We start from the raw sequence: 23606 nt of genomic DNA, 5'->3' as shown, positions 1-23606 counted from the left end.
TCCTTGCATTTTTTTCTCCTCCACGTTCTTCCCACTAGCTGGTGGGCTCTTGACAACACTGAGCAATGTAAATGCACCTTTTTTGTTCCTTCGTTCGAGCCAAATTGATTCTGTTCTTGACCCCGTTGGGACATCCTTTTTCTCCAACACTGCAATGTTCTCATTTATCAATACTCCACCGCCCCTTTCCCTTTCCTTTCTTTGCTGAACACCTTGTATCCAGGAATATTTAACACCCAGTCCTGCCCTTCTTTGAGCCAGGTCTCTGTTCTAGCCACAAGATCATATTTCCACATGGCAATCTGCACGTGTACCTCACCAATCTTATTAACCACACTCTGTGCATTCACATACATGCACATTAACCCTGATTTAGACTTTATTACTTTCTCCCTGACTCTGACCCCACCTTGTAACTTGCTATTCCCCACTCGAGTGCCATCGATCTCTCCCAGTATTCTGTGCACCTTGGTGTTCCGGTCTGATATTTTCCCCTGGTTCCCATACCCCTGACAAGTTACCAGTTTTGCTTCCCTCCAATCTGAGCTCCCTCTCAGGTTTCCATCCCCTTACCAATCTAGTTTAAACCCTCCCCAACAGCACGAGTAATCTCCCTGTGAGGATATTAGTCCCATTCCTGCTTCGATGCAACCCGTCCATCTTGTACAGGTCCCACCTGTCCCAGTGCCTCAGAAATCTGATGCCCTCCCTCCCACACCAGTTCTCCAATCACCTGTTCAATCAGTCAATTCTCTTATTACTTTGCTCACTTGCACATGGGAGTGGGAGTAATCCTCAGATAACTGCTTTTGAGGCCCTGCTTTTTTAATCTCCTTCCTAGTTCCCTAAAATTTGTTGTCAGGACCTCATTTACCCTTTCCATCTATGTTAATGGTGCCAACGTGGACCACGACCTCTGGCTGTTCACCTTCCCCCAGATCAATGACCTGTAGCCGTAACGTGACATCCTTGATCCTGGCACCAGGGAGGCAACACACCATCCTGGAGTCCGATCTACGGCTGCAGAAAGGCTTCTGTGTTCCCCTGACTAATGAAAGCCCCATCACTACTGTTCTTCCACTCTTCCTCCTCCCCTCCTGTGCAGCTGAGCCACCTGTGGAGCCACAAACTTGGCTCTGTCTGCACTCCTCTGAGGAACCATCACCCTCACCAGTATCCAAAATGGAAAACCGATTAGCAAGTGAGATCATATCAGGGGACTCCTGCACTACCTGCCTGGTTCTCTTAGACTGTCTGTCGGTTACCCATTCCTTATCCTCCTCCATGCTTCTAACCTGTGGTGTGATCACCTCCCTAAACCTGCTATCCATGTAGTTCTCTGCATTGTGGATGCACCACAGTGACTCCAGCCACTGCTCGAGCTCCAAACCCTAGAGCTCAAGCTTGTGCAGCCGGTGACACTTCCTGCAGATATGTTTGTCTGGGACACATGGTGCGTCCATGACATCCCACATGTCACAAGCTGTGCATTGCACTCAGCCAAGCTGCACTGCCGTACCTTAACTTACCAGACTACTTAGAAGTAGAATATGTGACCAGTTACTCAACCAACCAGCACCTTTCACTGCACAGAAACAAGAACCAAATACTGGAAGACAAAAAAGTAGAAAAAAGGAACACCTCCTCTCCCCTTCACTGAACTCACCACTCAGCAAACACATACCTCCATACTCTGTTTACAATCTGCACTCCTTATCAATCTTTTAGTCATTCTTTACTGTTTTTCTATATTCTGTCCAACATTCTGATCTGCCACCCATCTTTGTGCAATTATCTGCTTTTCCTTCAATTTTGATATGACCTTGAACATTTCCAGTAAACCATGGATAGTGAGTCCTCCCCACTCCGAATCCTGTTCATACTGAGAATCCCTGGGTGGAGAGCTGAGATATCCTGTCTCAAAACACAGTCACAGAGACACAGCATCATTTACAGCACAGAACAAGGCCATTTGGCCCATCAATTCCATGTCAGCTCTCCAGGGAGCAATCCACTCAGTCCCACTGCCCCACATCAGCCCACAGCCCTGCAAGTTTATTTCCTTCAAGTGACCATCCAGTTTCCTTTGAAAATCATTGATTATTTCCACTTCCACCACACACATTGGCAGCAAGTTCCAGGTCAGAACCACTTGCTGCAGAAGAAGTTCTTCCTCACATTCCTGCTTCAACTCTTACTCAAAACCTTCAATCTGTGTTCCCTAGTTCTTGTACCATTAGTTCATGGGAACAGTTTTTCTTTGTCTAATTTATCAAAGTCTCTCAGAATCTTGTGCATTTCTATGAAATTTTCCCTCAATCTCCTTTGCTCCAAGGAGAATAACCCCAACTTCTCCAACCTACCCTTGTGAACTCTCTGCTGTGTCAGCAGGTGGGAAAACTGAGTGAATCCCTTCCCACACACACAGCAGGTGAACGGCCTCTCCCCAGTGTGAACTTGCTGGTGTGTCAGCAGATGGGATAACAGTGAATCCCTTCCCACACACGGAGCCGGTGAACGGCCTCTCCCCAGTGTGACTGAGTTAATGAATATCCGGCTTTGATGGAGAACCGAATCCCTTCCCACAGTCCCCACATTTCCATGGTTTCTCCATGGCGAGGGTGTCCTTGTGTCTCTCCAGGTTGGATGATCAATTGAAGCCTCATCCACACACAGAACACGTGTACGGATTCTCCCCGTTGTGAATGGTGATGTTTTCTCAGGCTGTGGAACTGGTTAAAGCTCTTTCCACAGTCAGTCACTGGAACACTCTCACTCGGGTGTGTGCGCGTCTCGGTGCTTTTCCAGTCACACTGATGTTTGAAATCTTTTCCCACAGGCAGAACAGACAAACATTTCTCCTTCCACATTCAAAGGCCGATGATATTCAGGTCCTGATGAATCGAGTGTTTCCGTCAGATCTTGATGTGATGTTTGGTTTGAATTTCCCGTCAGTAAATCCTCCCCTTCTAATACCCTGTAAAAGGAGTTTACAAAAGTCAGCACTGTCAGTCCAGGATAGAAATTCAGAACAGACAGTTCTAGTTTCTATGGAACATTCTTTCCTCTCTTGTTTCCCCCAAACATGTGATCCATTCAAACTAAAAGAAGCCAAAATAAGCAACAAATTGTAACAGAAGCAAAGGGAACGTTCCCAACTAAACCAGAACATTGCTCCCAGTGTCCATGAGACACTCTGTATCCTGAGGTGACCACCGGTTGCAGAAGGCCACCCCGGCACAGACAAGACCACGGAAGACAGGGCAGCAGCGAAACTGACACCCCCACTCCCAACATAGTCCCTGTACATCCTGGACCTACACATTGTTTCTCAGCCTGAGCGAGAGGGAGAGAGAGAGATGGAGAAGGTGAGAACTGAATGTTTAAATATACAAGACAGATACAAACCTGGGTGGGTTTGGGGTGGATGAGGTGAGGGTGAGGAGGGCATTGGGGGGACTGGGGGGTTTTGGAAGGGCAGGTCATCGAAAGGGCTGTGGGTGTGGGTGGTGTTTTAGCCAGGCCCAAGAGCAGGTCCAGGAAAAGATCCTCCAACCTTCCCACCCCACCTCCACACCGAGTGGCCAGAGATTAGGAGAATGGGGTTAAACTGTAACCAAGGCCATTGATAAGGTCCCACAAGGCAGACTGGTCATGAATGACAAGCCCATGGGATCCAACACAAAACAGCAAGTTCGAGTCAAAATTGACTCAGAGGCAGGAAGCAAAGAGTAATGGTTGATGAGTGTTTGTGAGACTGGAAGGCTGTTTTCAGTGAGGTTCTGCAGGGATCAGTACTCGGTCCTTTGCTTTTTGTTCTATATATCAATGGTTTGGACTTGAATGTAGGGGATTTGATTAAAAAGTTTGCAGATGAAACAAAAATTGACCATGTGGTTGATAATGAAGAAGAAAGCTGTAAACTGCAGGAAGATATCAATGGACTGGTCAGGTGGGCAGAATAGTGACAAATGGAATTCAATCCGGAGAAGTGTGAGGTCATGCATTTGGAGACAGCTAACAAGGCAAGGGAATACACAATAAATGGTAGGATATTGAGAAGTATAAAGGAACAGAGGGGCCTTGGAGTGCATGTTCATAGATCCCTGAACATGGCTGGGCAGGTAGATAAGGCGTAAGAGATACTTGCCTTTATTAACCAAGGCAGAGAATATTAGAGCATGGAGGTTATGCTGAAAAGGTATAAAACACTGGTTTGGACACAGCTGGAGGACTGTGTACAGTTCTGGTCACCGCACTGTCGGAAAGATGTGGCTATATTAGAGAAAATACAGAGGAGATTTCCAAGGATGTTCGCTGGATTGGAGAATTTTCGTTCTGAGGAAATATTGGATAGGTGAGGGTTGTTTTCTTTGGAACAGAGGAGGCTGAGGGGAGACCGAATTGAAGTGTAGAAAATGATGATGGGTCTAAATAGAGTGGATAGGAAGGACCTATTCCCCTTGGCTGAGGGGTCCATAACCAGGGGCATAGATTTAGAGAAAGAGGTAGGAAATTTAAAAGGGATTTGAGGGGAAATGTTTTCAGACAGAGGGTGGTGGGGATCTGCAACTCACTGCCTGGGAGGGTGGGAAAGGCAGAAACCCTCACAACAATTAAAAAAGTACTTGGATATGCACGTGAAGTGCCCTAAACTACAAGGGTATTATTACGACCGACCGCTCAAGTCAAAGCCCCCCAGTCAAAATATACAATTTTGATAGTGGTGGGAGAAACGCACTGTTGATTCAGTCCCGTCCCTGACAGATCGCCTGACATTTTAAACATTCCAAATTAAAGATCCAGCCAAATTGTACCATCTATTAACCCCCGAATAAGGCTAACCAAACCAGGTGTCTTTAGATCAACAAATTAACTGTTTAATTAGAAAAACTAAATTCTTAAACACTACTAACATATAAACAGTTAAAACAGAAAAAATAGTGACTTTGCATATTTATGCTCCTGCCGAAGTGAAATCTTCCTAAATGGAATAGTCCAATGTTGCTTGAAGTCCTCACAGCCGTGTGATGGGGGGAGAAAATAAAAGTTTCTTCAACAGTAGAACAGTCCACAGTCTAGTTCAGCAGTTGAATTGATGCTGTTCTTCTCCAGCGATAAATTTCAACAATTACAGTTCAGTAGTTAAAGGAATTGGATATTTTTTTTTCGAAATTAATCTGGCTTGACATCAGAATTCTGAGAGTATAATAAATAGGGTTTAAATAAACCAAGAGAGAGCTCTCTTTTCCTTCAGTATATGCTGGATGACAATCTGTGTCTGTCTCTGTTAACGGTGTCTCAAATGCTACTTTTTCAACTAGTTTCAAATGTCAATTGGAAACAATGCATCTCTCGATCTTCAGTCTCTGAGTGGCTGTATCCCGGGGCAACGAGAATACATTCTTTGACTCAGTCTCTGGAGCTTGTTGCCTTAAAGCAGTACTGTTCCTTTTCCAGCCTTAAAGGCACACTGCATTCTTCCTAGAAAAACAAATACAGGATCATCACACTATGGACCAAGAGCTGGAAAGCGGGATTAGGCTGGATGGCTCCTTGTCAGCCAACGAAGTCACGATGGGCCGAATGGCCTCCTTCCGTACTGTAAATTTCCAGGATTCTAAATTGAGAAGCAGCCCCTTCGGGTAACGATACAGGGGCTGTAACCTCTCACAGTGAATATATACATGGCCCATGGACTCTTCAAGGCTGCAAACATCACATGCAGCCTGAGAGTGGGTGAAGCTGCTGAAAACCCTATTGTCCAGGATGCTCCATCTCCTGGGCACTCGGACCCAGTTGGAAACAGTTTGTCAGGTCCTGTTTGCTCTCTGTGCCTTCACCAAGATGGCTGTGCTTGCACCCTGACCCCGCCCTGTCCAAGATGGCGGCCAGTGACCCCTCTCCCCCGGGCCTGTCACCATGAGGTAAACACAGGGCCTCTTGGCCTACCCCAGGTGCATATAAAGCCTCCCAGCCCACCCACGGCTCCAATTCCTCCCCTGTACCCACAATCTCCTCTCGCCTCCCGATCCACCTGGTCCATCTCAGTCCATCTCCATTACCTACGCTGGACATGCTCAGTGCACAGTTCGATCCCACGCCAATACACCGGGCCCCTGTGGTCATTGAAAAGGGACTGACCCTTATCACGGGAGTCCTGGGTAATGAATCCTCCACTGAAAGCTCCAAATATTGAATGGATGATTTTGTGTCATCCCATTGAGATCAGGGCCAGAGAGACAATGGAGAAAATTATTAAATAAATTATACAGAAACCCGAGTGCCCGGGACATCAACTATAGTGTGAAGTACACTGGGAATTCTGTTCTTCACCCACATTTGGACTCAGGAATTAGAGGGATGTTTTCATAACTTGTAGTTGACACCAAACTGGATGATAGAACTAATAATGTGGAGGAGTGCATTGAAATCCAGGAAGACATAAACAGGCTGGCAGACTGGACAGATAAATGGGAAATGAAATTCAACATAGTGAAATGTGAGCTGGTTCATTGTGGGAGGAGGAATAAGGAGGCCAGTTATTGGTTAGAATGTAAGAACTTAAATGGAGCAGAGGAGCAAAGAGATCTGGGAACAGAGTCACATAAATCACGAAAAGGAGCAACACAAGTGGATAAGAGAGCAAAGAAAGAGCTGATGTTCTTTTCTCGAGGAATACAATGTAACAGGAGGGAGGGAATGTTACATTTATAGAGAACCTCACTTAGAAGGACTGTGAGCAGTTCTGGTCTCCAGATTAAAAAAGGATATTGAAGACTGAAGAAAGTGCAGAATAGATTTACAAAGATGTCACCAGAGAGGATGTTACTATCCAGCAAGATTGAGCAGGCTGGGGATCCTTTCTCTGGAAAAGAGAAGACGAGGAGGAGATCTGATAGAGGTCTTTAAAATTATCAGGGAGTCAGAACAAGGGGGCAGCAATATAATACAGACATTAACAGGTCAAATAGAGAACTTAGGAGGAATTTCTCTACTCAGAGAGTGGTGAGAATGTGGAACTCACTGCCATGTGGAGTGGATGAAGGTGATAACAATGATGTGTTTAAGGGGATGCTCAATACATTTATGAGGGAGAAGGGAATAGAGGGATGTGGGGGCAGGGTGGGATGATGTAATTAGATTGGGAGGAGGCTCATGTGGATTATAAACAGCAGCACAGACTAGAGGGGCTGAACGGCCTGTTTCTGGGCTGTAATTCTGTGTACATTCAGCCTGGGTGCATTAATGCTCAGGTTCACTGGGCCCAGGGGTGGATGAATGAAAGTTCTGGCTCTATGTTTTAGACGATGCTGCCGAGTATTGCAGGTGATGGAGAAGAGTTTCTCTCTATCTACCCTATCAGTTTCAATTAATATCTTGAAAACTTTGATCAAATCACCCCTTAATCTTCTGAATTCCTGGGACTACAACCCTCACAGTGAGGTGAATCATTCTGGCAGAAGGAATAGGGAGAGGCAACAAACACTTAATGGGACAGTTCTAAAGAGTTTGCAGGGATAGAGGGACCTGAGGGTTCATGTGCAGAGATCACTGAAAGTGGAAGGATGTATTGAGGGAACAGTTGGCAAAGCAAATGGGATCTTGGGCCTCATAAATAGAGGTATTGAACACAAAAGGAAGGAAGTTATGCTGAACATTTATAAAGCTCTGGTTAGGCCACAACCAGAGTATTGCATCCAGTTCTGGTCACCACACTTTAGGAAGGATGTGAAGGTCCTTGAGAGGGTGCAGAGATTTATCAGAATGGTTTCTGAGATGAGAGAATTTAACTACAAGGTTAGGTTGGAGGAGCTGGTGTTGTTCTCCTTGGAGCAAAGGAGATTGAGGGAAGATCTGATAGAGGTGTTGAAAATGATGACAGGTTTAGATAAGGCAGACCAAGAAAAGCTGTTCCCATTAGCTGATGATACAAGGATTAGTGGACACAGATTCAGGTTTTGAGATACAGGAGGGATGTGAGGAAGCAGTTTTTTTACACAGTGAATGATAATGACCTGGAACTCACTGCCTACGAGGGTGGTGGAAGTGGAGACGATCAATGATTACAAAAGGAAATTAGATGGGCACTTGAGGGAAATAAACCTGCAGGACTACGGGGATAGAGTGGGTGAATGGGACTGACTGGATTGTTCTCCAGAGAGCTGGGATGGAATCAAAAAGATCAATGTCCTCCTTCTGTGCTGTAATGACTCTGTGACTCATTTGTGTAATCTCTCCTCATAATTTAACCCTTGGAGTCCAAGTGTCATTCAGGGAAATCTACACTGCACTCCCTCCAAGGCCATTATATCCTTCCGAAGGTGTGGGGCCCAGAACTGAACACAATATTCCAGGTGTGGTCTAACCAGGGCTTTGTGTATCTCAGTGCTTTTCCACTCTCACTGATACCTGAAATCTTTTCCCACAGACAGAACAGACAAACCTTTCTCCTTCCACATTCAAAGGCCGATGATATTCAGGTCCTAATGTGACTCTGTCAGATCTTGATCTGATGTTTGGCTCGAGATTCCCCATCTGCATATCCCCTGCTTCTAAGCCCCTGTAAAAGGAGTTAACAAAAACCATCACTGTCAGTCCAGGATAGAAATTCACAACATTCTCTCCTCCTGCTTCCTGGCCCAGGATGACTGTACATGCACCCTGCTGTACATTGTCCTGAGGGAGGCCACACACCAGCCTGGATTCACGTCTGCGGCTGCAGAAACGCATGTGTATTCCCCTATCAAATCTCCTATCACTATTGCTCAGTCATTCAGCTTCGTGACCCTCTGTGAAGCTGATCCAACTGTGCTGCCATGGCCTTGACTCTGGCTGCACTCCTTAGATGAACCATCACTTTCATCAGTATTCAGAACTGAATACTGGTTGGAGAGTGAGATGCACTCAGGGGTCTCCTGCATTCCCTGCCTGTTTCTTCTTGACTGTCAGTTGGCCACCCATTGCCTCTCTCCCTGCATACTCTTAAGCTGCAGGGTGACCATATCTATAAACGTGCTGTCCACAAATCTCTCACCTCATGGATGCACCGCAGTGACACCAGCTGCAGTTCATGCTCCGAAAACCAGAGCTCGAGCTGCTGCAACTTGTTTTATCTTCATCCATGTGATGTGGGTGTTGCTGGCTCGGCCAGTATTTATTGTCCATCCCAAACTGCCCTTGACAACTGAGAGGCTCGCTCGGCCATTTCAGAGGGCATTTCAGAGTCAGCCACATTGCTGTGGATCTGGAGTCACATGTAGGCCAGACCAGGTAAGGACAGCAGATTTCCCATCTCATGAACAAGATGGCTTTTTAATTGCAGATTTATTAATTGAATTTAAATGTCACCATCTGCCGTGGTGGGATTCGAACCCATGTTCCAGTGACATTACCCCGATGTCACCACCTCCCCCAATGATACTTCCTACACAAAAGGTTATCTGGAGTTGGCACATTACACAGGATGTGCACTCCAGAGGTCGGAGCAGCCCCACCATTGGCAGGAATTTGGGACTTGTAACTGCAAAGGCTTTTGTCATCAAAAAGGACTGTGTAATGTATCAGTGTGGTGTGAGATAGTCAAGTGTTGAATAAGTAAAGAAAATATCTTTGGAAATAGCTGACACCACAATTTACAATCAAAGTGCTATTTAGACAATTGGGAATTTCTTTTAGTTTAGTTATTAGAACAAAAGACTGAAAATGTGAAATCTTGTGTAATTTATTAGTGTGGTCTGGGGATTCATATCTCATATTTTTCATATTGACAATCTGTGAGGTCGTAACAACTGGAAAGTGGGATGAACAGATACAATGGGCGGAATGGCCTCCTCCTGTGCTGTAAATAGAGTCAGAGAGTTAGACAGCACAGAAACAGGCCCTTCGGCCCATCATGTCCGTGCCGGTCATCAAGCACCTAACTATTCTAATCCCATTTTCCAGCACTTGGCCCATAGTCTTGTCTGCTATGGTGTTTCAAGTGCTCATCTAAATACTTGTTAAATGTTGTGAGGGTTCCTGCCTCTACCACTTCTTCAGGCAGTGCTTTTCAGATTCCAACCACCCTCTGGGTGAAATTTTTTTTTTCCCCACAAATCCTCTCTAAACCTCCTGCCCCTTACCTTAAATCAAAGTCTCCTGGTTATTGACACCTCCACGAAGGGAAAAAGTTTCTTCCTATCTAACCTATCAATGCCCCTCATAAATTTGAATACCTCAATCATATCCCCCTTCAGCCTTCTCTGCTCTAATGAAAACAACCCCAGCCTTTTCAGTCTCTCTTCATACCTGAAATGCTCCAGACCAGGCAACATCCTTGTGATACTTCTCTGCACCCTCTCCAGTGCAATCACATCCTTCCTACAGTGTGGTGCCTAGAACTGTACACAGTACTCCAGCTGTGGCCTAACTAGCGTTTTATACAGTTCCACCATAACCTCCCTGCTCTTATATTCTATGCCTCAGCTGACAAAGGCAAGTATCCCATATGCCTTCCTAACCACCTTATCTACCTGTGCTGCTGCCTTCAGTGATCTATGGACAAGTACACCAAGGTCCCTCTGACCCTCTGTACTTCTTCGGGTCCTACCATCCATTGTATATTCCCTTGCCTTGTTAGCCCTCCCAAAATGCATCACCTCACACTTCTCAGGATTAAATTCCATTTGCCACTGCTCTGCCCATCTTACCAGCCCGTATCATCCTGTAATCTAAGGCTTTCCTCCTCACTTATTTACGACACCATCAATTTTCATGTCAACTGCGAATTTACTTATCATGCCTCCTATATTCACATCTAAATCATTAATGTACACTACAAACAGTAAGGGTCCCAGTACCGATCCCTGCTGTACACCACTGGTCACAGGTTTCCACTCGCAAAAACAACCCTCGACCATCACCCTCTGCCTCCTGCCACTAAGCCAATTTTGGATCCAATTTGCCAAATTGCCCTGGATCCCATGGGCTCTGACCTTCTTAACCACTCTCCCATGTGGGAGCTTATCAAAAGCTTACTGAAATCCATGCAGACTACATCAACTGCTTTACCCTCATCTACACACCTAGTCACTGCCTTGAAAAATTGAATCAAGTTAGTTAGACACGATCTCCCCCTAACAAAGCCATGCTGACTATCCCTGATTAATCCCTGCCTCTCCAAGTGGAGATTAATCCTGTCCCTCAGAATTTTTTCCAATGTTTTCCCAACCACTGATGTTAGACTCACTGGCCTGCAAGTACCTGGTTTATCCCTGCTACCCTTCTTGATAATGGCACCACATTCGTAGTCCTCCAGTCCTCTGGTACCTCTCCTGTGACCAGAGAGGATCTGAAAATTTATGTCAGAGCCCTTGCTCTCTCCTGCCTTGCCACACATAACAGCCTGGGATTCATCTCATCTGGGAGTGGGGATTTATCCACTTTTAAGCCCGCTAAAACAGCTAATACTTCCTCACTTTCAATGCTAATATGTTCAAGTGTATCACAATCCCCCTCCCTGATCTCTACACCTACATCATCCTTCTCCGTAGTGAACACAGATGCAAAGTAATCATTTAAAACCTCACCTATGTCCTCCGGCTCCACACACAGATTGGCACTTTGGTCCCTAATGGGCCCCACTCTTTCACTGCTTATCCTCTTGCCCTTAATATACTTAGAAAATGCCTTAGCGTTTTCCTTGATCTTGCCTGCCAGTGTTTTTTCATGCCCCCTCTTTGCTCTCCTAATTACTTTTTTTTGTACCCCCCCCCCGCCCCCCCACCCTCCAAACTACACTTTCTATACTCCTCCAGGTCCTCTGCTGTTTTCAGCACTTTGAATCTGGCATAAGCCTCCTTTTTTTTTTCTGATCCAATCCTCTATATCCCTTGACATCCAGGGTTCCCTGGACTTGTTGGTCCTACCCTTCACCTTTACGGGTACATGTTGCCTCTGAACCCTCACTATTTCCTCTTTGAATGACTCGCACTGGTCTGATGCAGACTTTCCTACAAGTAGCTGCTCCCAGTCCACTTTGGCCAGATCCTGTTTTATCATATTGAACTCGGCCTTCCCCCAATTCAGTACTTTTATTTCCAGCCCGCCTTTGTCTTTTTCTTAGAGTTATGGTCACTATCCCCGAAATGCTCCCCCACTGACACTTCTACCACTTGTCCAGCATCATTCCCTAGGATTAGGTCCAGTACTGCGCCTTTCCTTGTTGCACTTTCTCGGTACTGGCTCAAAAAAGTCTCCTGTATATATTTTAAGAACTCCGCCCCCTTGAAGTCTTTTACACTCAGACCATCCCAGTTGATATCAGGTAAGTTGAAATCCCCTATTATTACTCCATTATTTTTACACCTCTCTGAGATTTGCCTACATATCTGCTCCTCTATCTCTCCCTGACTGTTTGGAGGCCTGCAGTACACTCCCAGCCAAGTGATTGCCCCCTTTTTGTTTTCAAGTTCTACTCATCTGGCCTCATTTGAAGAACCTTCTCAGATATCATCCCTCCTTCGACAGGTTTGCGTCTTCCTGCAATGAATTTGACCTAACCATCAGCCTCAAGAAAACGAACATCATGGGGCAGGACGTCAGAAATGCTCCATCCATCAATATTGGCGACCACGCTCTGGAAGTGGTTCAAGAGTTCACCTACCTCGGCTCAACTATCACCAGTAACCTGTCTCTAGATGCAGAAATCAACAAGCGCATGGGTAAGGCTTCCACTGCTATGTCCAGACTGGCCAAGAGAGTGCGGGAAAATGGCGCACTGACACGGAACACAAAAGTCCGAGTGTATCAGGCCTGTGTCCTCAGTACCTTGCTCTTCGGCAGCGAGGCCTGGACAACGTATGCCAGCCAAGAGCGACGTCTCAATTCATTCCATCTTCGCTGCCTTCGGAGAATACTTGGCATCAGGTGGCAGGACTATATCTCCAACACAGAAGTCCTTGAAGCAGCCAACACCCCCAGCTTATACACACTACTGAGTCAGCGGCGCTTGAGATGGCTTGGCCATGTGAGCCGCATGGAAGATGGCAGGATCCCCAAAGACACATTGTACAGCGAGCTCGCCACTGGTATCAGACCCACCGGCCGTCCATGTCTCCGCTATAAAGACGTCTGCAAACTCGACATGAAATCGTGTGACATTGATCACAAGTCGTGGGAGTCAGTTGCCTGCATTCGCCAGAGCTGGCGGGCAGCCATAAAGACAGGGCTAAATTGTGGCGAGTCGAAGAGACTTAGTAGTTGGCAGGAAAAAAGACAGAGGCGCAAGGGGAGAGCCAACTGTGCAACAGCCCCGACAAACAAATTTCTCTGCAGCACCTGTGGAAGAGCCTGTCACTCCAGAATTGGCCTTTATAGCCACTCCAGGCGCTGCTTCACAAACCACTGACCACCTCCAGGCGCGTATCCATTGTCTCTCGAGATAAGGAGGCCCAAAAGAAGAAAGAAAAGAAAGAAACTGCAGTAATTGACTCCTTGATCAACAGTGCAATGCGACCGCCTCTTTTATCCCTTCTCCTGTCACACCTGAAGATTCGATACCCTGGAATATTGAGCTGCCAGTCCTGCCCTTCCCTCAACCATCTCTGTGATAGCAACTATATCATAATCCCATGTGCTAATCAAAGCCCTCAATTCATCTGTCTTGCATTAAAATAAATGCAATCCAGCCTTGCATTTGTCAATTGTGCCTTCACAGGTCTATATTTGCTCTGCCTAACAGACTGACTCAGTTTCTCTTCGAGATTTGACTGAGCATCACCCACTCCTATACCTCCACTCTGTATCCCATTCCTCTGCCAAATGTGTTGAAACTGCCCCCAACAGCACTCGTAAACCTCCCAGCAAGGATGTTCGTCCAACTTGGACAAGTCCCACCTTTGCCAGAAACAGACCCAGTGATCCAGGAAGCTAAAGCCCTCCCTCCTGCACCATCTCTTCAGCCACGCATTCATCTGCTCTATCCTCCTATTCCTATACTCACTAGCATGTGGCACTGGAGTAATCCAGAGATTACAACCTTTGAGGTCCTGCTTTTTAATCTGCTACCTAGCTCCCTAAATTCTTGTTTCAGGTCTTCATCCTCTTTTTACCTCCGTCGTTGGTACCAATGTGTTCCACGACCTCTGACTATTCGCCCCCCCCCCCCTTTCAGAATGTCTTGCAGCCATTCCGTGACTATCTTGACCCTCGCACCAGGGAGGCAACATACCATCCTGAAGTCACGTTTGTGGCCACAGAAATGCCTATCTGTATCCCTTACGATAGAATCCATTATCAGTATAGTTCTTCCAGTCCTTTTCCTCCCCTGCTGTGCAGCAGAGCCATGCGTGGTACCACAAACTTGGCTGTTGCTGCTTTCCCCTGGGAGGTCATTCCACCCAACAGTATCCAAAGTGGTCTATCTGTTTGAGAGGGGGATGGCCACAGGGGACTCCTGCACTACCTGCCTGCGCCTACTACTCCATTTGGTGGTCACCCATCTCATTTCTGCCTGTGCAGCCATTACCTGCAGTGTGACCACCTCTCTAAAGGTGCTAACCATGACGTCCTCAGCATCGCGGATGCTCCACAGTGAATCCACCTGCAGCTCCAGCTCCATAATGCGGGTAGTCAGTAGCTGCAGCTGGATCCACTTTCTGCACACATGGTCATCAGGGACACTGGAAGCATCTCTGATTTCCCACATAGCGCAAGAGGAGCATATCACGGGGCTGAGCTTTCCTGCCATGACTTACCTTTAGATTAATTAGTTACTCCCTTTAAAAAATATTAATTACACTAGAGGCTTGTTCTACTCCAAACACTACCCATGACAATCTAAATTACTCTAATTGAAGAAAAACACACTCTGAGAACTCACTTTATCACTCGAGGTCTTTTTTTAAACAAAAAACAACTTTCCCCTTATTTTTTAAAGCTAATTAAATTGACTAACAGTTGTTAATTACCCAACCAATCACAAACAAAGAACAGTTCAGCACAGGAACAGGCCATTCGGCCCTCCAAGCCTGCGTCAATCTTGATGCCTGCCGAAACTAACATCTTCTGCACTTCCGGGGCCCATATCGCTCTATTCCCTTCCTATTCATATATTTGTCAAGATGTCTCTTAGACGTCGCTATCGTATCTGCTTCCACCACCTCCCCTGGCAGCAAGTTCCAGGCACTCACCACCCTCTGTGTAAAGAACTTGCCTCGCACATCCCCTCTCAATTTTGCCCCTTGCACCTTCAACCTATGTTCCCTAGTAACTGACTCTTCCACCCTGAGAAAAAGCTTCTGACTATCCACTCTGTCCATGTCGTTCATAACTTTGTAAACCTCTATCATGTCGCCCCTCCACCTCCATCGTTCCAGTGAAAACAATCCGAGTTTTTCCAACCTCTCCTCATAGCTAATGCCCTCCAGACCAGGCAACATCCTGGTAAACCTCCTCTGTACCCTCTCCAAAGCCTCCACGTCCTTCTGGTAGTGTGGTGACCAGAATTGCACACAATATTCTAAGTGTGACCAAACTAAAGTTCTGTACAGCTGCAGCATGACTTGCCAATTTTTATACTCGATGCCCCGACCGATGAAGACATGCATGCCATATGCCTACTTGACTACCTTATCCACCTGCGTTGCCACTTTCAGTGACCTGTGGACCTGTAAGCCCAGATCTCTCTGGCTGTCAATACTCCTAAGGGTTCTGCCATTTACTGTATACCTCCCACCTGCATTAGACCTTCCAAAATGTATTACCTCACATTTGTCCGGATTAAACTCCATCTGCCATTTCTCCGCCCAAGTCTCCAACCGATCTATATCCTGCTGTATCCTCTGATAATCCTCATCATTATCCGCAACTCCACCAACCTTTGTGTCGTCCGCAAACTTACCAATCAGACCAGCTACATTTTCCTCCAAATCATTTATATATACTACAAACAGCAAAGGTCCCAGCACTGATCCCTGCGGAACACCACTAGTCACATCCCTCCATTCAGAAAAACACCCATCCACTGTTCCCCTCTGTCTTCTGTGACTGAGCCAGTTCTGTATCCATCTTGCCAGTTCACCTCTGATCCAGTGTAACTTCACCTTTTGCACCAGTCTGCCATGCGGGACCTTGTCAAAGGCTTTACTAAAGTCCATATAGACAACATCCACTGCCCTTCCTTCATCAATCATCTTCGTCAATTCCTCAAAAAACTCAATCAACTTAGTAAGACACGATCTCCCCTTCACAAAACCATGCTGCCTCTCGCTAATAAATTCATTTGTTTCCAATGGGAGCAAATCCTGTCCCGAAGAATCCTCTCTAATAGCTTCCCTTCCACTGACGTAAGGCTCACCGGCCTATAATTTCCTGGATTATCCTTGCCACCCTTCTCAAACAAAGCAACAACATTGGCTATTCTCCAGTCCTCTGGGACCTCACCTTTAGCCAATGAGGATGCAAAGAGTTCTGTCAAGGTCCCAGCAATTTCTTCCCTTGCCTCCCTCAGTATTCTAGGGTAGATCCCATCAGGCCCTGGGGACTTATCCACCTTAATGCTTTGCAAGACACCCAACACCTCCTCCTTTTTAATAATGAGATGACTGAGACGATCTGCACTCCCTTCCCTGTGCTCATCATCCACCAATTCCTTCTCCTTGGTGAATACTGATGCAAAGTACTCATTTAGCACCTCACCCATTTCCTCTGGCTCCACGCATAGATTCCCATCTCTGTCCTTGAGTGGGCCAACCCTTTGCCTGGTTACCCTCTTGCTCTTTATATATGCATAAAAAGCCTTGGGATTTTCCGTAATCCTGTTTGCCAATTACTTTTCATGACCCATTTTCGCCCTCCTAACTCCTTGCTTAAGTTCCTTTCTACTATCTTTATATTCCTCAAGTGCTTCGTCTGTTCCTAGCCTTCCAGCCCTTACAAATGCTTCCTTGTTCTTTTTGACTGGGCTCACAATTTCCCGTGTTATCCAAGCTTCCCGAAACTTGCCAAACTTGTCTTTCTTCCTCACAGGAACATGCTGGTCCTGGATTCTGATCAGCTGACGTTTGAAAGACTCCCACATGTCAGATGTTGATTTACCCTCAAACAGCCGCCCCCAAACAAAATTCGTCAGTTCCTGCCTAACATTGTTATAATTAGCCTTCCCCCAATTTAGCACCTTCACCCGAGGACTACTCTTATCCTTATCCACAAGTACCTTAAAACTTATGGAATTATGGTCACTGCTCCCGAAATGCTCCCCCACTGAAACTTCGACCACCTGGCCAGGCTCATTCCCCAATGCCAGATCCAGAATGGCCCCATCCCTAGTTGGACTATCTACATACTGTTTCAAGAAGCCCTCCTGGATGCTCCTCACAAATTCGGCCCCATCCAAGCCCCTAGCACTAAGTGAGTCCCAGTCAATATTGGGGAAGTTAAAATCACCCACCCCTACAACCCTGTTACCTTTACATCTTTCCAAAATCTGTCTACATATGTGCTCCTCTACCTCCCCTGGCTGTTGGGAGGCCTGCAGTAAACCCCCAACATTGTGACTGCACCCTTCCTATTCCTGAGCTCCACCCATATTGTCTCACTGTCTGATCCCTCTGAGGTGTCCTCCCGCAGTACAGCTGTGATATTCTCCTTAACCAGTAATGCAACTCCCCCACCCCTTTTACATCCCCCTCTATCCCACCTGAAGCTTCTAAAGCCTGGAACATTTAGCTGCCAATCCTACCCTTCCCTCAACCAAGTCTCTGTAATAGCAACAACATCATATTTCCAAGTACTAATCCAATCTCTAAGTTCATCTGCCTTACCCGTTATACTTCTCGCATTGAAACAAATGCACTTCAGACCACCAGTCCCGCTGTGCTCAACAACATCTCCCTGCCTGCTCTTCCTCTTAGTCCCACTGGCCTTATTTACTATGTCTTCCTCATTTACTTCACTAGCTGTCCGACTGCTCTGGTTCCCACCTCCCTGCCACACTAGTTTAAACCCTCCCGAATGACACTAGCAAACCTTGCAGCCAGGATATTAGTGCCCTTCCAGTTTAGATGCAACCCGTCCTTCTTGTACAGGTCCCATCTTTCCCTGAAGAGAGCCCAATGGTCCAGATATCTGAAACCCTCCCTTCTACACCAGCTGCTCAGCCACGTGTTTAGCTGCACTATCTTCCGATTTCTAGCCTCACTGGCATGTGGCACAGGGAGTAATCCAGAGATTACAACCCTAGAGGTCCTGTTTTTTAACTTAATATTTAACTCCCTAAACTCCCCCTGCAGGACCTCATCACTCTTCCTGCCTATGTCATTGGTACCGATGTGTAACACAACCTCTGGCTGTTCACCCTCCCCCTTCAGAATGCCCTCTGTCCGTTCAGAGACATCCTTGACCCTGGCACCAGGGAGGCAACATACCCTCCTGGAGTCTCTTTCACGTCCACAGAAGCGCCTATCTGTGCCCCTGACTATAGAGTCCCCTATAACTATTACTCTTCTGCACTTTGTCCCTCCTTGCTGAACAACAGTGCCAACCGTGGTGCCACTGCTCTGGCTGCTGCTGTTTTTCCCTGATAGGTCACCCCCCCCCCCAACAGTATCCAAAACGGTATACTTGTTCGAGAGGGGGATAGCCACAGGGGATTCCTGCACTGACTGCCTGCCCCTTCTCGCGGTCACCCATCTATCTGCCTGCACTTTGGGTGTAACCACTTCTCTAAAACTCCCATCTGTGACGCTTTCCGTCACCTTGAAAATTTCCCGTGATATCACTAAGTCCTTTTTTTCCCTCTTTCGAGTCTCAGCGCACGCCGAGAGAGACAAGGAGCCTGTCGCCGCTCTGGATCAGCTTCCTCACATGTCCACCAGTCGTCGCTCCGCTACCAGCTAAGTAAGGGCGTTGAGCCCCGCTCTTTATTTATAGCCTGCCATGTTTTATGTTTTCTATTTTCTATTGCACAGGATGTTCACTGCAGAGGTTGCAGCAGCCCTGCAATTGCTCCAGCTATTCGGTAATAAACTTGCTACTACTAGCGGCATAGTGGTTAGAACCACAGCTCCAGCGATTCTGGGTTCTCCCTGTGACCGCGTGGGTTTCTGCTGGGTGCTCCGGTTTCCTCCCAAAGCCAAAGATTTGCAGGTTGATAGGTAAATTGGCGATTGTCAATTGCCCCGAGTGTAGGTAGGTGGTGGGGGAATTGAGGGGATGTGGTAGGAATATGGGATTAATGTAGGATTAATATAAATGGCTGGTTGATGGTCGGCACAGACTCGGTGTATCTCTAAATAAATAAATAATAAACCTCAATACTTAAAAATAAAAGACGGCTCACCGACTACTCACTTCCCTTCTATTGGTGTCAGTTAAATCTCGGCAAGCTGCCCCTTATTCTGATGAAAACTGGAATGTTTAATTTCCAGCTCCTTGGACAAACTTCCTAATTTTGGAGAAAGGGAAACAAAGTTCCAAAACTTACCAGCCAATCAACTCACAGGCTTCCTGACTCGGAGGAAACGGGAGAAGAAACTGGGAAATGGCGGCTCGGAGACTGAAGTCGCTGCACCATCACTTTAATGCGGCCCCTCCCTTCCCCCGGGGTTCTCGCCGAACCCGGCGGCTCTGATTCAGGGCCTGAGAGCCGTTGAAACTCGGTGTGACCGAGGCTGCGCTCAGCTTCCGGGAGAGGCTCCGCGGAGACAGGCGGACTCCGTGGGGCGGAGCCTTCTGACGCCTGCGTGTCGCTGTTCTTGGGGTGGAGATAGGCCGTATTTCTGCGCGCGGTGCATTCTGGGCAGTATAGGCTGCCATTTACCAGTCGGAGAATGGACGGGTCGTTCATGGTTCATACTCAGAAAAATAAAATGGTATAAAGCAGCAAACATATATTAATGGCGCGTTTGCTGGCAACGTAACCAAATAGGTGCTGCATCACTGGTACATGCGCAAATGCAACCTCATCTACTGAAACGCAACTGTGCCTCAAGCAGCTGCCAGGAGTAAAGATGGCGCTGCTGAAATTGACACAAAACACGACTTAAATCCAAACCGCCTCAATGGTCGCATCCAGGTCCCTGCTCCCTCCCGTGATCGCCGCTTCAATCACCGCATTCAGTTTCATGTTCAATCACAGCTTATCTTCCCCGCTCCCTCCGATGCCCTTTGATTCGTCATTTTCAATGACAATGCGCAGTGCCGAACTGCTTTTCGCGGAAGCGCAATGCCAAACAGTGTGAGTGATGGCGGCGGACAAGGTCCTTGTGAGTTGTGTCACACACTGTACCCCCTTTTCCTCCGAGGATGTTTCACTGGAGTTGTGTTGCTGAGTGTTTCGAAACTCTGTCTGCTAGAGCTGGAGGAGATTATAGAGATAGTGAGGCGTGAGGGTATGGAGAGATTTGAAAGCAAGGATGAGGATTTTAAAATTGAGGTGCTATTTAACTGGGAGCCTGTGTCGGCCAGTGAGCACAGTGGTGATGGGTGAACAGGACTTGGTTCGAGTAAGGACACAGGCAGCAGAGTTTTGGATGATCTAAAGTTTATGGAGGGTAGAATGTGTGATGCTGACCAGGAATGTGTTAGAATAGTCAATTTGAGAGGGAACAAATACATGAATGTAAGTTTCAGTGGCAGATGAGCTGAGACAGTGGCGAAGTCTGGCGATGTTACTGAGGTGGAACTAGGCAGTCTGAGTGATGGTGCTGATATGCAGTTGGAAGCGCCTCTTGGGATCAGATATGATACTAAGGTTATGAATGGCCTGGTTTAGCCTCATACAGTTGCCTGTGAGAAGGATAAAGTTGGTGCCGAGGGAGTGAAGTTCGTGGCAGGAAGTGAAGACTTCCCAATCTTTAATTGGAAGAAATTTCTGTTCATCCAATACTGGATGTCAGACAGTCAGGATGGTGTGTGACTTGGAGGGGAACTTTGAGGTGATGGTGTTCACATACACCTGCTACCCTGGTCCTTCTAGATGATGGAAGTTCAGGGTTTGGGAGGTTATGGTCAAAGTTCTGGTCCAATTGTACATACATAAAATCACCCTCTTCTCCTCCCTCCCTCCCTTTTCTCTCCTCTCCCTCCTTCCTCCTATAGAGGGCAGAGTCTTGTGTAGGACCAGACTAGTTGGCAGGTTCCCTTCCCTGAAGGACATTATTGAACGAAATGGGGTTGTACATCAATCCAGCAGCTTTCATGGTCACTTTTTCCTATTGCCAGTCCCATGAATTACCAGATTCATTCAGCTCCATTTCACAACCTGTCTTTGTGTTTTTGTGGCTTCTCTCACAGACATTTTTTCCATTTTCAAGCAATTTGACAGGGTTTTAGAAGAGGAGGATTTGCAGTTGTGAAATGCAAAGCAAACATTTTATCAGGTTCTGAAGGAGTTGCCCAATTTATCGTAACCCAAATATCACTGGATTTTGAACATGGAAGGAAAAAGCACTGATCACAGTGGGGAGAAACTGTACACGTGTTCTGTGTGAGGAAGAGGTTTCAGCCGATCATCGGGCCTGTTGAAACACAAGTGCAGTCACACTGGGAAGAAACCATGTAAATATGGGAACTGTGGAAAGGATTGAATCATCCATTTGAGCTGGAAACCCATCCATGCAGTCACACTCTGGAGAGGCTTTTCACCTGCTCTGAGTGTGGGAAGGGATTCACTCAGTCATCCTCCCTGCTGAAACACCAGCGAATTCATACTGGGGAGAGACCTTTGAAATGTCCAGATTGTGGGAATTGCTACAAATGTTCTACTGAACTGACGTCCCATCAACGTGTTCACATTGAGGAGAGACCGTTTAGGTGTTCTTATTAAAGGGCTGGGTTCAAGCAATCATCTGAACTCACTGTACACCAGCGCAGTCACACTGCAGAGAGACTGTTCATCTGCTCTGTGTGTGGGAAAGGATTCATTCCTTCATCCCACCTGCTCAGACACCAGCGAGTTCACAATGGGGAGAGGCCATTCACCTGTTCAGAACACAGTAGGGGATTCACTACTTCATCCCATCTTCTGACACACCAACGAGCTCTCACTCGAGAGAGGGCATTCTCCTGCTCTGAGTGTGGCAAGGGTTTCACAACTTCATCCAACCGGCTGACACACCAGCGAGTTCACACTGGGGAGAGGCCATTCACCTGCTCTGAGTGTAGGAAGGGATTCACTACTCCATCCCATCTTGTGACAACACCAGCGAGTTCACACTGGTGAGAGGCCAGAGTGTGAGAAGAGATTCACTATTTCATCCAACCTGCTGACACACCAGCGAGTTCACAAGTAACTCAGGGCTGAGAAATGTCCATGAAACAGCAGATTTCCAACATTGGGATTTTGGAAATCCAACAATACGTTCTCCCTTTCCGACCGTGACCGGCTTTGACAAAAATTAAAGCAATCAGTTCTGATGTTCTTTTTTAAAAGTTGACCAAATACAAAACTGCTCGGTGGTCTTTTTACCTGTTTTTAAGTTGTGTTTATTGTTTAGACTCGGTGGAAAGGAACTTGAAGCAGGATAGTAAGTGAGTGGATGTGCATACTCCTCCACAACTTCTGTGTGTTAGTGTTCTGTAAATTTCCAAAAAGGACACAGACCAATTCCCAATGTTTGTTTTTGCCTTCATGGGATATCTTAGCAGAGACCACCGGAGAACTGACACAGCTCATTTGACATGGCTTAAAATTAATGGTGCAGGATCAGTAGCTGGCAAGTCGCTGGTCTGCAGCAAAAACATTGGTCTGTCAATAGGAATTTGAAACTTGGTTCCATTTACATTTGAACATTTTGAAGACAGAGGTAGATAGATTCTTGATAAGCAAGGAAGTGGAAGGTTATCGGGGGTAGGTGGAAATGTGGAGTAATCAGTTCAGACATGAACTTATTGAATGACAGAGCAGGCTTGAAGGGCTGAGTGGCCGACTCCTGCTCCTAATTTGTATGTTTAGACACACACTGCTGTGCACATACAAAGTAATTTCTGAAAACACTGTACAAACTGGTTACTGAATGTGAATATACTGCAGTGAGCATGAGTTGTCTAAACTTCATATGTCCTGTGCATTGCAGCAACTGAAGTGATCTGGAATTTCCACTTATCGGTTTGCTCAGGTGTGTGGCTGAATTCCATTCATTGTTCATCTCCATTTTCACTGTCTACTGCCCCAGTCACACTGTAAACCTGGAGTCTGTGTGAAGCTGTCTTTTACACCATAGTGCTGGAAGATAAGGAGTATAAATCTGGCCATCTTTTTTTAACGTGTGGTTTGACATTGCTTAAGATTATCTGGAAAAGCTGTCGTGCACCTGGTTTTGCTATCTGCTTCGTTCAGGTGATTATCTCAGCACAAAGTAAGAAAAAGGACCCCACTTATCGTCAAGTTTCTGGATTGTCAACATTTGTTAAATGTTTAGTTTTTATTAATTTATATACCTACTGATTTTTGCACATCACTTGCCAAGGTGCAGAATGTGCAGTCTAGTATGCTTCTAAATGTTGCTTTCCAGTGAATTTGACACATCTTCACAGAACACCTTTTACATGAAAAATCTATAAATAGGCAGAAGCAGGACATTGAGAACATGAAGCTCCGTAAAACCCAATTATCAGCTGTCAGG

The 23606-nt window shown here is 46.4% G+C and overlaps 1 protein-coding gene and 1 long non-coding RNA gene across 2 annotated transcripts in view; one reads left to right on the top strand and one right to left on the bottom strand.

Moving 5' to 3' along the window:
* The window catches only part of LOC137348833 (zinc finger protein 850-like), a gene marked incomplete at its 5' end in the record, with an annotated part of 277096 nt that overhangs the window by 55563 nt on the left and 197927 nt on the right, over window positions 1–23606 (top strand). The window lies entirely within an intron of this gene.
* On the bottom strand, window positions 4859–19618 carry LOC137349381 (uncharacterized). The gene is made up of 2 exons (XR_010969368.1): window positions 19466–19618; window positions 4859–5484 (listed from the first exon to the last, which is right to left on the bottom strand). It is a non-coding gene; the product is annotated as an uncharacterized lncRNA (long non-coding RNA).

The sequence above is a fragment of the Heterodontus francisci genome, chromosome 34 (genome assembly GCF_036365525.1).
Source record: "Heterodontus francisci isolate sHetFra1 chromosome 34, sHetFra1.hap1, whole genome shotgun sequence".
In the NCBI taxonomy this organism is placed as follows: Eukaryota; Metazoa; Chordata; class Chondrichthyes; order Heterodontiformes; family Heterodontidae; genus Heterodontus; species Heterodontus francisci.
The sequence above is the reverse complement of the archived record's forward strand: the minus strand, read 5'-3'. Positions and strand labels throughout refer to the sequence as shown.